This window comes from Euprymna scolopes, chromosome 33 (genome assembly GCF_053919585.1).
Source record: "Euprymna scolopes isolate OS-2025 chromosome 33, ASM5391958v1, whole genome shotgun sequence".
Taxonomy (NCBI): domain Eukaryota; kingdom Metazoa; phylum Mollusca; class Cephalopoda; order Sepiida; family Sepiolidae; genus Euprymna; species Euprymna scolopes.
Window position 1 is genome coordinate 88,854,489 of NC_136514.1, and position 14,027 is coordinate 88,868,515.

Here is a 14,027-nt window from a genome sequence, read left to right on the forward strand (position 1 = left end):
ACGATCTTATTTAAAAAAAATAAATAAATAAATAAAATAAATAAATAAAAAAAATAAAAATAAAAAAAATTAAAAAAAATGTAAATTTTAACTTTAATTATATTTATTCGTGGGCCCCGAGGAAATTCCACAGCAGACTCACTCATATGTAAAATGTCGGCATTTTGCAGATGTTCCGTGTAAATGGAGACGATCTTATTTAAAAAAAAAAATTTTTTTTTTTTTTTTTTTTTTTTAAATGATGTTCACACCTTACAAAACGTATCGTCACTTGGACGTAAAGGGCTACTATTTGGGGCCATGTCTAGGAAAGATTAACAAGATATTTGTTTATGTTACATTTAAACTTCTGCATATCAGTACAGCCAGAGAAGCAGGCAGCAGGAAGGAAATTCCAAAGTCTAGCTGTTCGAGGGAAGAAACTATTAGAATAGAAAGCTTTCTGGCATTTAGGGACAACAATGGTGACGGGGTGAGATTTTATTGCTAAACGGGTTTGTCGGGGATATGTACATCGAGGGGGTACATGTGAAAGGAGTTCATCAGAGCACATTCCATTAAAATATTTGTAAAACAAGCACAGGGATGAACAAAGCTTCTTTCTTAGAACTGCACGCCTGTGGAACTCTGTTCCGTCTGCCTGCTTCCCTCCGGACTACAACTTGGATGTCTTCAAGTCCAATGTTAACAAATTCCTAATGAACCGCCCCCTTAAGTAAACACTTCAGCAAATCTCCTCACTAACTTTATGTACTTGCAATAACCCTTATCCCTGAGTGGCTTCCGGGCCTTGATAAGTGGTGATCACTGTGTAAAAAAAAAAAAAAAACATTGCGGCGATGAGACAGGGGCTGGAGCTTAGTTGATAAAGTGGAACCGATTAGATTGACAACTCTTTTTTTGGACTTTATCTAAGAGGGAGAGACTAGTTTGATAACTCTTGTTTAAACTGCAAAAGTATTTATCTAAGCCAGTGGAGCCTGGTCGTAAAATATGCTTAAATATGATAATTTAATTTATGCAGATTTCATGGAGGCAATTTTTTTTATTGATTCTTAAATACTATGAAGTTGTGATTTCAAAAATAAAAATATATATCCATATGACTTGGATGTATCAGCTATAATCAAAACTGAAATCAAAACCTATGAATAATTCTTGGTAAAATTATTTATTACAAGAAATGAAAGGTCATAATAATTAAGTGACAGTCACTCAAAAAAAAAAAAAAAGAAAAATGTAAGCGTGACGCACAAAAATAACACACACGTTATCATTAATATACAGAGTAGCAGTCCCTGTGGAAATTCCATTCACACGCAACATATTGATGTTGGCATTCCGTAGATGTTCAGTGTAAATGGAGACGCTCTGATATTATTGTAGCTTTTTTGTTAAAACTGAAAAAATATTTATCTAAGCTAGCACGAACACCCGGTCATAAAGTACGCTTAAATATGATATTTTAATTCTTGCAGACTTCGTATATATTATCATAGAGTTAATGTTCTATCGATTTTTATATATATTACTAGCGAGGGGTACCCGGCGTTGCCCGGGCGTTTGTAGGGGTGTGTGGTGTTAAATAAAAAAGAAGCCGGGGGGGGGGGGGGGGAGAGGATCGAAGCCGAACCCCTGAGGCGAAGTTTGAAAATAAAATCGGCCAGCCAGAAGTGAAAGATGTTTGAAAGTCGTCGAGCGTTACGATGACGACGATGTAAGCATTGTTATAAGCGAAGTAAGAAAAGAAAACAACGTTTTAATTAAGCGGGGGGGGGGGGGGGGGGCGGGGGAAAACACACACAAAAAAAAAAAATAACGTAAGGCAAATGAACGATTAAAACAGAAAAACGAACGAACGTTACGTGAAAAATGGCTTAAATAATACAGGGTTCAATATTTAAATTAAAAAAAAAATCGAAAAAAAAAAACAAAAAAAAACCATCTCACACCACGATTCGAACCCAAAACGTTTAGATAATGAACCAAGGGCTTAACTACCTGAGCTAAAGCGACGTCTTTAAAGTTTGTTTGGTTTATCAACTATTTAAAGTAAATCAGGTCACGACGTCATCTGACGCATGCGTTGTTGACCCTCTCCCCTGTCGATTTCGGATCTCTCTCTCTCTCTCTCTGTTTGCATCTCTCTCTCACTCACTGTTTGCGTCTCTCTCTCACTCACTCACTCACTCACTTCGTCTTCCTTACTCTAAAGACTGGAAAATGGCGTCTGGCTGTTTTTATATTTAAAAACTTCGTTCGTTAATATTTTTTGTAAGCGTATTTTTTTTTTTGCTTCACATGTTTGGCTTATTATTTTTCGTTTAACTATCGTATCTACCTATTTTGAATGTGGTAATAACTTTGGTAACGTTGCCATAGCATAGAAGTTCATAGTTTAGCTTTGATTAATTTTTTTACTGATAACATTTTTAAATTGTAAATTCAGACCGTTATTAGAGGTTGCTGACGTCAAGATCACGTGACATGACTCAGCGGGTTTTAAATACAAGTTGACCCAAAATAAACGGCCGCGTGTATACTTTATGTAGAAGAGTTGGTGGCCGTATTTTTGGGGGCAGTTATAAATCGATTTAAAAATATGTAATGTTTAACATTAAAATGTCACTTTTTTCTGCAGAAAATCGATCAGTTGACGCACTTCTGATGGTCACTTTGGGCCAATTTTTCGATATTTGTCGTCCGGAAGGTGGGGCTTTCATATGAGACCAAGTTCATGAATTTTTGTTGTGTCTGTCGAAAGTTTTTAGCAGACACACAAACATACATACATACACACAAACATACATACACACATTTTCGCTTTTATATATATAGATGAAGTTGCGATTTCAAAAATAAATAAGTGAAGCATGCATGGTCCCCTCTGAATGCACAGTGAACGAGGCATAAAAAAAATGACCAAGTTCAGCATTGCCCCCCCCTCCCCAATTAGCCCCAAAAGTCCCCAGGGGACGTCAACTCCTGGAGAAAATGAACAAACAGTGCAGTTTTAGGACTTAACATATGTAAATTTGAATTCTGCACAATGCAAAAAAAAGAAATGACTAAGTCCATCATATGCCCCCCCCCATTTAGCCCCAAAAGTCCCCAAGGCCTTAACATATTTAACTTTGAGTTCAGCACCATGCAAAACTGCTAAATAGACATACACAGAAAATTTTGGACAAATATGGTAAAATAGTCCCCCAAAAAATGGAGTGTTTTTATTAGCTCTGAGAAACTTGATATGTAGGGTATTTGGACTTCAGGAACACTTCTGATTTGGCTTTTAGCCTGTAAAAATAGCTGCTCAGAGGTAAAAATTAAAAAAACAGTTGACCATCGCAAGATTAAATTGACTAACTTCTGAGCACGCATACATATACATTTTTGGATTGAAGTCGCCCCCCCCCCCCCCAAAAAAAAAGGCGTTTTTAATCCATCTGGTGTGATGCTTTGATTTCGATTCGAATTGATAAAACCAAAGTCATTCTTTTAAATTTGGAAATTATATTTGCTCTATAATAATAAATATGCAATCTACATGAATTAAAATATCATATTTAAGCGTATTTTAAAACTGGGACGCCTGTTAGTTTCTTATACAGAAACCGGGTCATATCTTTAAAAAACAACAACAACAACAACAACAGTATTTCACAAGTTTTAGTTAATAATTTAGAAAACCAAATGTTATAACTTAATTAAAATGATTTTTTCCCCCCAAGACTTTCGTTGTCAAACTAACTTAGTCATAGTAGATTGAGTTTTTTTTTGTTTTTTTTTTTAAATGCTAACCATGAAACTCATTATCAATTCAGACTTTACGGCAACTGTCAATAACATCAGATGTATACCTTTTTCACGAGGGGCAGACTCTTTGGGTTAATGCCACCAACAAAATAAAAAACAGCAAGTTTTCTTCCATGTAAAAGTTGTTTTAACAACAAAATTCTAAGAAAAAAAAAAAAAAAAAAAAAAAGAGTTAATAAAAGTTTTCTAAATTTTTCAAATTTGACATTGTTTTTGTCGACAAAAACACTATATAAGTACATTCATCATAGTTACTTACTCTCATGCAAATGCAGTTTCATTTTCCATAAAAATTTTTTTTGTAGAAATCTAATATATAAAAGGCTGTCTGTCTATATATTTTCAAACTCTATCTCTTCTGAAACTAAAAGTCACAGAGCAGCATTAGGGACCTCAAATGATTGGATTTTTTATGAACCGTTCTTTTATGGGTCTTTAGCCGGTTAAAATAGTTTTTAAGGCGTCAAAATTGAAAAAAAATCGTTATACATTTTGTACATTCGTCTTAGTTTATTTTTAATCAGTTCATATACGTGTCACGTTGGTACAGTGGTAACGTCAGCAGCTTTGAATGTTATATTTTTGCTTTTGGTTTCGATTTTAGCTGATGGCACCCAAATACTTTTTTTTTTTACTTTTGAAATCACATATGTATGATAATATATACAAAATCTGGACAAATTAAAATATATTTAAATGTATTTTACGATCGTACTACCAGTACTAGTAGAAACTAAGTAAAGATTGGATTATTTGGTTGGTTATTTTTGTTTTACGGCATATCAACCCTTTTCCCCAAAGAGATTTAACCCTTTGCGGATTATTTAATGCCGTCTAGTAATTTGGTTGGTTGGTTGGTTGTTTTACGGCATATCAACCCTTTTCGGATTATTTAATGCCGAATCCAAAGATTTTGAAGAAAAATTTTTGGTCGACCTAGACGAGAGGATCCAAAATGGCCGACCAGGACTGAGATATGACACGTGCCGTTGTTTCCTTAATAAATTATTTCAGTTAGAGCCGATGAATTGTCAGATATTTTTTTTTTTTTTTACTTCGTTTTGTTTTGGTAAGGTTTCATTATTATTTAACATTTATTTGTGTGTAAGTTGCTATTTATTAGTATAAGCTCGAGCCGTTGTTTCCTTAATAAATTATTTCAGTTAGAGCCGATGAATTGTCAGATATTTTTTTTTTTTTACTTCGTTTTGTTTTGGTAAGGTTTCATTATTATTTAACATTTATTTGTGTGTAAGTTGCTATTTATTAGTATAAGCTCGAGCCGTTGTTTCCTTAATAAATTATTTCAGCTAGAGCCGATGAATTGTCAGATATTTTTTTTTTTTTTTACTTTGTTTTGTTTTGGTAAGGTTTCATTATTATTTAACATTTATTTGTGTGTAAGTTGCTATTTATTAGTATAAGCTCGAGCCGTTGTTTCCTTAATAAATTATTTCAGCTAGAGCCGATGAATTGTGTGTAAGTTGCTATTTATTAGTATAAGCTCGAGCCGTTGTTTCCTTAATAAATTATTTCAGCTAGAGCCGATGAATTGTCAGATATTTTTTTTTTTTTACTTCGTTTTGTTTTGGTAAGGTTTCATTATTATTTAACATTTATTTGTGTGTAAGTTGCTATTTATTAGTATAAGCTCGAGCCGTTGTTTCCTTAATAAATTATTTCAGCTAGAGCCGATGAATTGTCAGATATTTTTTTTTTTTTTTTTTACTTCGTTTTGTTTTGGTAAGGTTTCATTATTATTTAACATTTATTAATACATGAGATATTTCTTCCTAACTGAAATAATTTATTAAGGAAACAACGGCACGTGTCATATCTCAGTCCTGGTCGGCCATTTTGGATCCTCTCGTCTAGGTCGACCAAATTTTTTTAATAGAATATATTTGTTGTTTTCACATCGGTTTCTATTTAACCCATAGTTGGGACCCTAACAAGTACTACCACTCCGGGTCAGAGTGGACCTGGGAGCAATGGTAATTAAAGGGTGGCTCCACACTCCCCAAAGCCTCACCACTGGATATAGTTTAAGGTCATATCCAGGACCCCCGTTGAGGGACTTTTACCCTCTGCAGGGGGGCAGTCGGCGTATTCTAATGCCCCACCGACAGGGCCAGATTGGATAGGAGTACTCAGGTTCAAAGAATTTAAAAAAAAAAAAAAAAAACAAATAAAAAACAAACAAAAAAAAAAACAATACATAGCAAAGAAGCAATGAGGAAAAAAGTTTTTACCATTTTTTTTTTTTTTTTTTTTACGCTACTCCCACCCAAATAGAAAAAAAAAAAAAAAGAAAACAAAATATTTTCATTTGTGAAAAAATGTTGGTAGAAATTTTATTTGTAATTTTTCGTTTTTGTACAAGAAATCAAAAATGTTGAAAAGTCAAAAAAAAAAAAAAAAAAAAAAAATCAGTACAAAATTTTTAATTTTTCATTACAAAATCATATTTATTTAAATTAAAAAAAAAGTTTGATTTTTCTGTAAAGAATGGAAGGATTTTTGGAATTTTGTTTTATTTTGTTACAAATTTTGTAATAATTTGTTTGGTTAAAATAATGTAAATGAATCCTGTTAAAAATCATGGGATTTTATGAAATTGCCCAAAGGGGGGGGGGAGAGTTAATAGGAGAAAAGACAGAGGAGGAGGAGGAGGAAGAGGCAAACATCGATGGGAGAAAAAAAAGAAAGAAAAGTGAAGAAAGCAAAGAAATGAAAGATGAAAGAAAGAAAGTAAAGTCAGAAAAAAAAGGAGGTGGAATTATTAAAAAAAAAAAAAAAAAAAAAGACGGAGCTGAGGAGTAGCAGGGAATTAGATGAAGAGTTTGAACAAATGAGTTGAAAATGAAAAGAAAAAACAACGCAGAAGTTGAAGAATAAAGACGAGAAAATTTTTTTAATGATTTTTTTTTTTTGGTTAAAATTCTTGAAGATTTTGCATGAATTCAAATTTTATTTTGCATAAAAAAAAAAAAAAAAGGAAGATTTAATTTAAAACAAACCCCTTTTTCATGTGCAAGATTTGTCGGAAAAATGATCTCTTAAAAAAATATCAGCAAAGAAAGATAACTCATCAATAAACCGTACTTATTAGATTTATGCTGTAATGGCTGTGAATTCCCATTAATTGCCTAAACAGTTTTATCTATAAAAATATAACTACTTTATCCATTTGCGTGTTTTCAAATAATATATTCGTTTCGTTGGACGTAAGAAAGCTTATTTGATGTTTGTGTAGATTGGTAATATTTGAAATCAACGCATTTCAGGTGAAAACATTAAATACCTACGAATCATGTTGAAATTAGAATAAATTTTTAAAAAATTTGGGCAAATTAATCTATAGAAATTAACAAACTATAAAGTGTCTGTGTAGATTATTAATCGTTTAAAGCCAACGCATTTCAGGTGAAAACATTATGTACTTACGCGTCCTGCCGGAATTAGTATAAGTTCTAAAATTTATGCATAATAATCCAGTAAATGTGATAGATGTATTTTTAACAAAAATCATCCGTAATTAACGTTTAATTACGTTGGCTGATTTAAAATTTAATAATTAACGAATTAAAACTATAATTCTGATTAGCTAATTTCCATTACTTATTGTTATCCCATGTTATTGGCAATAAACTAACATACTTCGCTACAATTGATTTAACCAAAAATATACTTTATCTGTTTTGATAGTTTGCTTACATGGAGAGATTCATAAATAAACACCTGAAAATAGCCATATTTAATCTATGAGAAAAGGGACGCAGAAAAAGTAAATATATACCGTAGCATCATCCACCCCCTTAAGTAAACACTTCATCAAATCTCCACACTAACGTAATGTACTTGCAATAATCCTTATCCTTGAGTGGCTTCCAGGCCTTGATAAGTGGTGATCACTGTGTAAAAAAAAAAAAAAAAAAAAAAAAAAAAAAAAAAAAAAATCATCCACCCTCTAAAATTTACGTTTCTGAGATTACTCCTAAAGATTAACCAAATAATTAGATTATTAGCATGGCTATCTGACGCTGCCCGGGAGCATTGATAACAAAGTTAAAAGGTGTGTCTAGCATCTCTTTTTAAAAAATTGGTGCTTATGCAGAATAGGGGATTTTGAAATTTCAGGTGAAAACATTACATACTAACGTTTGTTGAAATTTGAAGGAATACAGAAAATGATCCAGTAGAAAAATAATTACAAGTAGAAATAGAATTTATAAAGTTTATCAATTTATAGATTTGTACTATGTTTTAATTTAAAAAAAAAAAAAAAATTCTGAAGATCCAAGGGAGGTAACTGCAATAGGTCATTTAAAACATTTGATTTATCTCCCTTGCTTTCAATAAAACCCGACATTTCAAAATACAAAATGTCGACCGGTACTATGCATGATTGTTTTTTGCTGTTAAAAATACATCTAGCATATCTACTAAATCATTTATACTAATTTCAGCATTCAAGATCATAATAATGTTTTCACCTGAAATGCGTTATTTTCAAAATTCCACCAACAGAACAGAATAGTTGCACTACTTTTATGAAGATTACAATCCAGATATAATTATACTAAACCTTACATCTAGAATACTTTATTTCAATTCTTTTGTAAAAACGTGACCCTTGCCATATAAAAAAGCGAATTTAGTTTCTGGACACCCCAACTTGTAAATTGATGAAAACAATATGGTTTCCATCAAGTTTTGTTTATGTAATATTTTAATTCCATGCTTAATCTTTAGTACATGCAAGAAACATTGAACAAACTCTCAAAAAATGCAAGAAACATTGAACAAACTCTCAAAAAATGCAAGAAACATTGAACAAACTCTCAAAAAATGCAAGAAACATTGAACAAACTCTCAAAAATATAGATTTTAATGCTTAACTACAAAATTTTACTTAAAAAAAAAAAAAAAAAAAAAAAATGAACTGGTCTTCAAATTCTATGCATGGTTCAACAAGTGAATGAGGGGTTTGTTTATGTCCATGCGTCAGTTGCACGCTGCAGTTTGTCACGAGTCTGTTTAACGATTAAAAAATTTATTGCATAAAAAAAAAAAATTCTGGCAGTAAAGAGTTAAAGGAAGGAGGGGGGGAAGAGAGAGAGAGAGAGAGAGAGAGAGAGAGAGAGAGAGAGTCTACAGTAATTCTTAATGCAGGAATGTCCTTATTTTTAGCCAAAAGTCATTTGTCTAAAAAGTAACAAGACCGATTTCTGAAGATGCAGGGGAGGTAACTGCAATCGGTCATTTTGACAAAATTGACTTATCTCCCTTGCTTTCAATGAAACCCAAAATTTCAAAATACAAAATGTCGACTGGTACTCTGTATGATTTTTGTCGTTTTTAAAAATACATCTAGCATATCTACTGGATCAGTTTTCGTAATTTTTGTAATTTAGACTAATTTAAACAGTCAAAATCATAATAATGTTTTCACCTGAAATGCGTTAGTTTCAGAATTCCACTAACAGAATAGAATAGTTTGCACTAATTTTATGAAGATTACAATCAAGATATAATTAGACTAAACCTTTCTATGAGAAAAACCTTAACCCAGGAATGTTCTTATTTTTGGTCCCAAAGTCCTCCGTCTGAAAAGTAACAAGACTGATTTTGCAATACACATTGAACTGAACACAACTAGACAGCATCCTCGAGTGTCTTTGGTATCTCTGAAAAAGGGTTCGTCAGGACAATCTGACATGAGGATATTTCTTCTGACAAGTAAATCCTGACCAAATACTAAAAATAACGTAATAGTTGGGGGGGGGGGGATGAAGTTGCAGGTGGCACAGTCGACTGGCCAGGCTTTCGAAGATGATGTCAAAGGAAAGTTGGTCAGATCCTGGATTCAGGTGCCCCGGAAATGACATCAAAAGAGTCAAAATGGGGGGCACGGAATACCTGGAGATTAGGTCAGTGGGACTGACCGACATTTCAAGACAATGCATGGTGGAATGTTCTGACGTCATCTGTGCCAATAAAATAGAGGCAGCAGACGATGATGGGAGGGGAAGAAAAGCATGACCACGGGTAGGACAAGCGCGACACATTATGTTATTTTGCACCCCCTCCTCCATGCTGTCCAAAAAAAAATATTTTCAAAGCATTTTATTCCTGTTATCTATTATTTTAAAAGTGCAAGAGACCGTCTTGTGTTTATGGCTATTGTAAAAGGTATGCCTAAGTTGTATGGATTTCGAACAAAGCCAGATTAGTGACCCGGCTCGTTTTTTTTTTTAACAACATAATATTCCAAACTCTAATCATCTCAATAAGTAATGGTACATTTTCTGAAAGTGATGTTACCCCAAGTAACAGCATAGTTGGGTATGCCACCAGACCAGATAAATTGTTGGCCTGAAATTCATAAGATCAAGAGACCACAAGAAAGAATTACAATAACACTAGTCTCTCCCTATTAGATAAGGTCCAAAAAGAGTTGTCAGTCTAATCGGTCCCGCTTTATCAACTAAACTCTAGCCCCTGTCCCATCATCGCAATGTTGCGTCACTGTGCCTGTTTTACAAATATTTTAATGGAATGTGTTCTGATGAACTCGTTTCACTTGTACCCCCTCGACATACATATCCCGACAAACACACTTAGCAGTAAGATCTCACCCCTTCACTGTTATTTCTGTGACTTCGCAATTGCCACGGCTGCGAGGAAGGCGGACTCTCTCTACCATGCTAGAAAGCTACTAGTCTCTCACTCCTGGACAGGGTTCAAAAGAGAGTTGTCAACCTGATAGATCCTAGACTTTCATCTAAGCTTCACCCTCTGTCCCATCGACAAAACGTTGCATCCGTCTGCTTGTTTTACAAGTATTTTAATGGTGGATGCTCCGACAGACTACAAATGTGCCCCTCCCTACATAAATATCCCCGAAAAACCTGACAAGCAGCAAAGTCCCACCTCTATACAGTAGAAATGCCTTCTACTCCAATAGTTTCTTCCCCATTACTAGTCTTTGGAATTCCCTTCTGGATTCCTGCTTCCCCAACTGTACTGACATGCAGAAGTTTAAATGTAATGTGAACAGACATCTTGCTGCTTAACTCCCTACAACTTTTGTCCCTGATAGTAGCCCCTACATAAAAGTGGCACTGTGCCCCTTCTTTGGGGTGAAAATTGAATACAAGAAAAAAAAAGAAAAATCCTTGAGCATCTTTGGTATTTCTGCAGAAGGGTTCCTCAGGACAACCTGAGATAAGGATATTTCTTACAAGTAAACTCTTACCAAATATTCAAAATACGGGGAAAGAATTACGCCTTACCTCGGCAGCCGAGTCTAACGCATATCTTATTTTTCTTTCAATAATATTATTGAAATTCTTTCCCTTGTACCTATTTGTGAATTATTCCATGGATTTCGGCCTTTTGGATTATTTTGGACCATCTTCCAATTACGCGATTCCCTTGGATTTTACTTGTGCGAATGGAAATTTAACTAACTTTCTTGGATTTTACCGTCATTGGGTACTTTACCTTTCACGTGAAATCACTTTTTTCTTCACCCTATTCCCTCTGCTTCACTTTTTGTTATCGAGTAAGATTTTTGACTTACTTGTAGTTTCATCAAATACTTTTGCAAGCAAAATCCGATCTCGCATCTTGCTAAATCCTACCCTCTAATGAGAAGGAAAGTATTTCTTCGAAACTCCGTGGATTAAGGACTATCCACTTATTTTAGTGTTTCCTTTTCAAATTAAATGTATTTTTAACTCTTTTTCAAAGTGTTTTTTTAACATGTTTTATTAACTATTTGCTCTTATTATAAGCTGTATCTCCTATCTGGTTTTATTGAGCTTTTACATCTGGTTGAGATTACTTTATAAATATTAATTCTTTAATATTTATAATTTACTTTAGTTTTACCATCTTGGATCATTTTGGTAAATTTAATTGTAATTTTTATTTTATATAATTCCCTACGTTTTTATTTTATTTTTTTTTTTTACATAAGCATTTATATATCACTAAATATTTATGAACATGTACGGACTACTTTTGTACAAGTAATATCAGCTGAAGAGGTATCTAGTAAAACTGGCTGACTGAAACATGCTCAGGAATGTGTAGCGACACATTAATGCTTATGTAAAACAAATAAAAAGTATATCATGACCTAACTCGGTATTGAGTACTCTTGTATGAATCTTGTTAAAACTTCATTGGTTGCTTGACCTCTGGAAAATATTATCCTGGAATTATATATATATATATTTCATATTGAGATAATTGATCAGAATCAAAACTTTTGTGGGTATCGGATTCTGAAAAAAAAAAAAAAAAAAAAAAAAAAAATGTATTTTCCGATGCCAAAATGATTCTTTTAATTGTCTTTTTTTTTAAATTTTATTTTGTTTAAACAAAATCTTCCCCTGATGATGATAGAAAATATTTATAATTTTAAAAACTACCAGTAAAACTAAAAGGTATAGACCCCCCTCCACCTCCCAAGTAAATTTTTATGCTTAAGAAAATATTTGCACATTTAATGCGTGTTTTGATGGTATTGGGGAAAAAAAATAGCAACTCTATAGTTTAATATTTAGAGATTTTTAAAGAATCGGAATCTGGAAATTAATATGGAATCAGTAATTGTATCGGGATTGGGGAAAAAAAATCTTGGAATTGTCCCATCACTAATATACATGTTTTAATTTATAATTAATTGTTCCCATATTGTATTCAATTCTACATAACGTCGCCCAACATATGCGGTGATTCTTTGCATTGTATTTCTGTCTATAATTAATTGTTACGAATTTGGCATGATGCTGATGAAGAAGGTTAGAGGTTACATCGTCCGAAACCCTGTCAGATAAGAATGGCAGTTGTAACAATGAAAATACAATAATCATAAAAATTGAATGTGTTCAGTTCGTATTTGCAAATGTTAAAAGATAAATCATTATATTAGTTGCTATTAAGACGGAAGGAATTTATGAAAAGTTTTAAAAAAAAAATTAAAAAAAAGGATTTGATTGGAGGTGTCTGTTGTAAAAAAAAATTTTTTTTAAATAAATGATTTCCAAATAAATATGATGGAGATAATTCTTTACAAACAAAAAAACAATTAAAAATAAAAGTACAAATTTTCATTCTGTGTAGATATATTTTATAGAATGTTGTACGATTTTTTTTTCTCTCTGACGATCGTTGCATGAATAATCTGAAGTGGTCATAACAAAATACGATCTTAGAGAGAAATATAACTTGTTTTTTATTATTTTTTTTTGTTCTTGTCCAGCATTTCCCTTATATATATATATATATAAAAAAATTTGTATGATGTATTGGTTTCGGCATTCAACCTGAAGCAGTTGAGCCGGCTCTATCCAAAGAATTTGCGTCTCAAACAACTGCTGACTAGGCGCGACAGCCCATCACAGAAACAAATGCAAGCGTTAGCCAATCTCAGTTCCAACGCTGAACACCATAAAGGCGAGGACCCACAATCAGCTCAGCATCCCGTTTTACTGTTCTGAGCCACGTTTTCAGTTGACCTCCACATCATTTTTTTCCAACGCTGAGGAGGGGCTGGATTGATGGCTTTGTGGATGAAGTAGTCTGTATGACAATGAAGAGTGAGACCGGCAATCGGGAACTTCGTTTTTTGAGCACTGATCTTTGTATACTGCATGTACCGTGACAAAATGAAACTATCATGATAGTGAGATGTAGTTTGCTTGAAGCATTGCATGTGATATGTATTTGGGGGAGGGGGGGGGGAGAGGAAAGTTGTTTACATTAAAAAAAAAAAAAAAAATTTCTCTTTATTTTATATAGATATTTTATTATATTATATATATTAAAAAGATATAAAATTGTAATAATAAATTTTTAAATCGTTTGAAATTTCCAGTCTACACGATTTTCAAAAGAATCAAAACATCTACCACTTGACAAAGAAGATTTTCCTCAAACTATATTATGGAACACAATCACATACATTAAAATCACTGTGTAGAAGTTTTAACTTTTCAAATAAGATTCATTATTGATAAAAAAAATTTAAAAAAAATTATATGCATACACATATATCCAATGTTGCCTGGGATTTAATGATGATCAACGCATCTTTCACACTTCCAGATTTTTACTGTTATCGAAAAAAAAATCTCCCATTTTTCAATCAAATCGCTTGATTGCATTCTCTAGTTGGGAACCTATCGTGATGCACC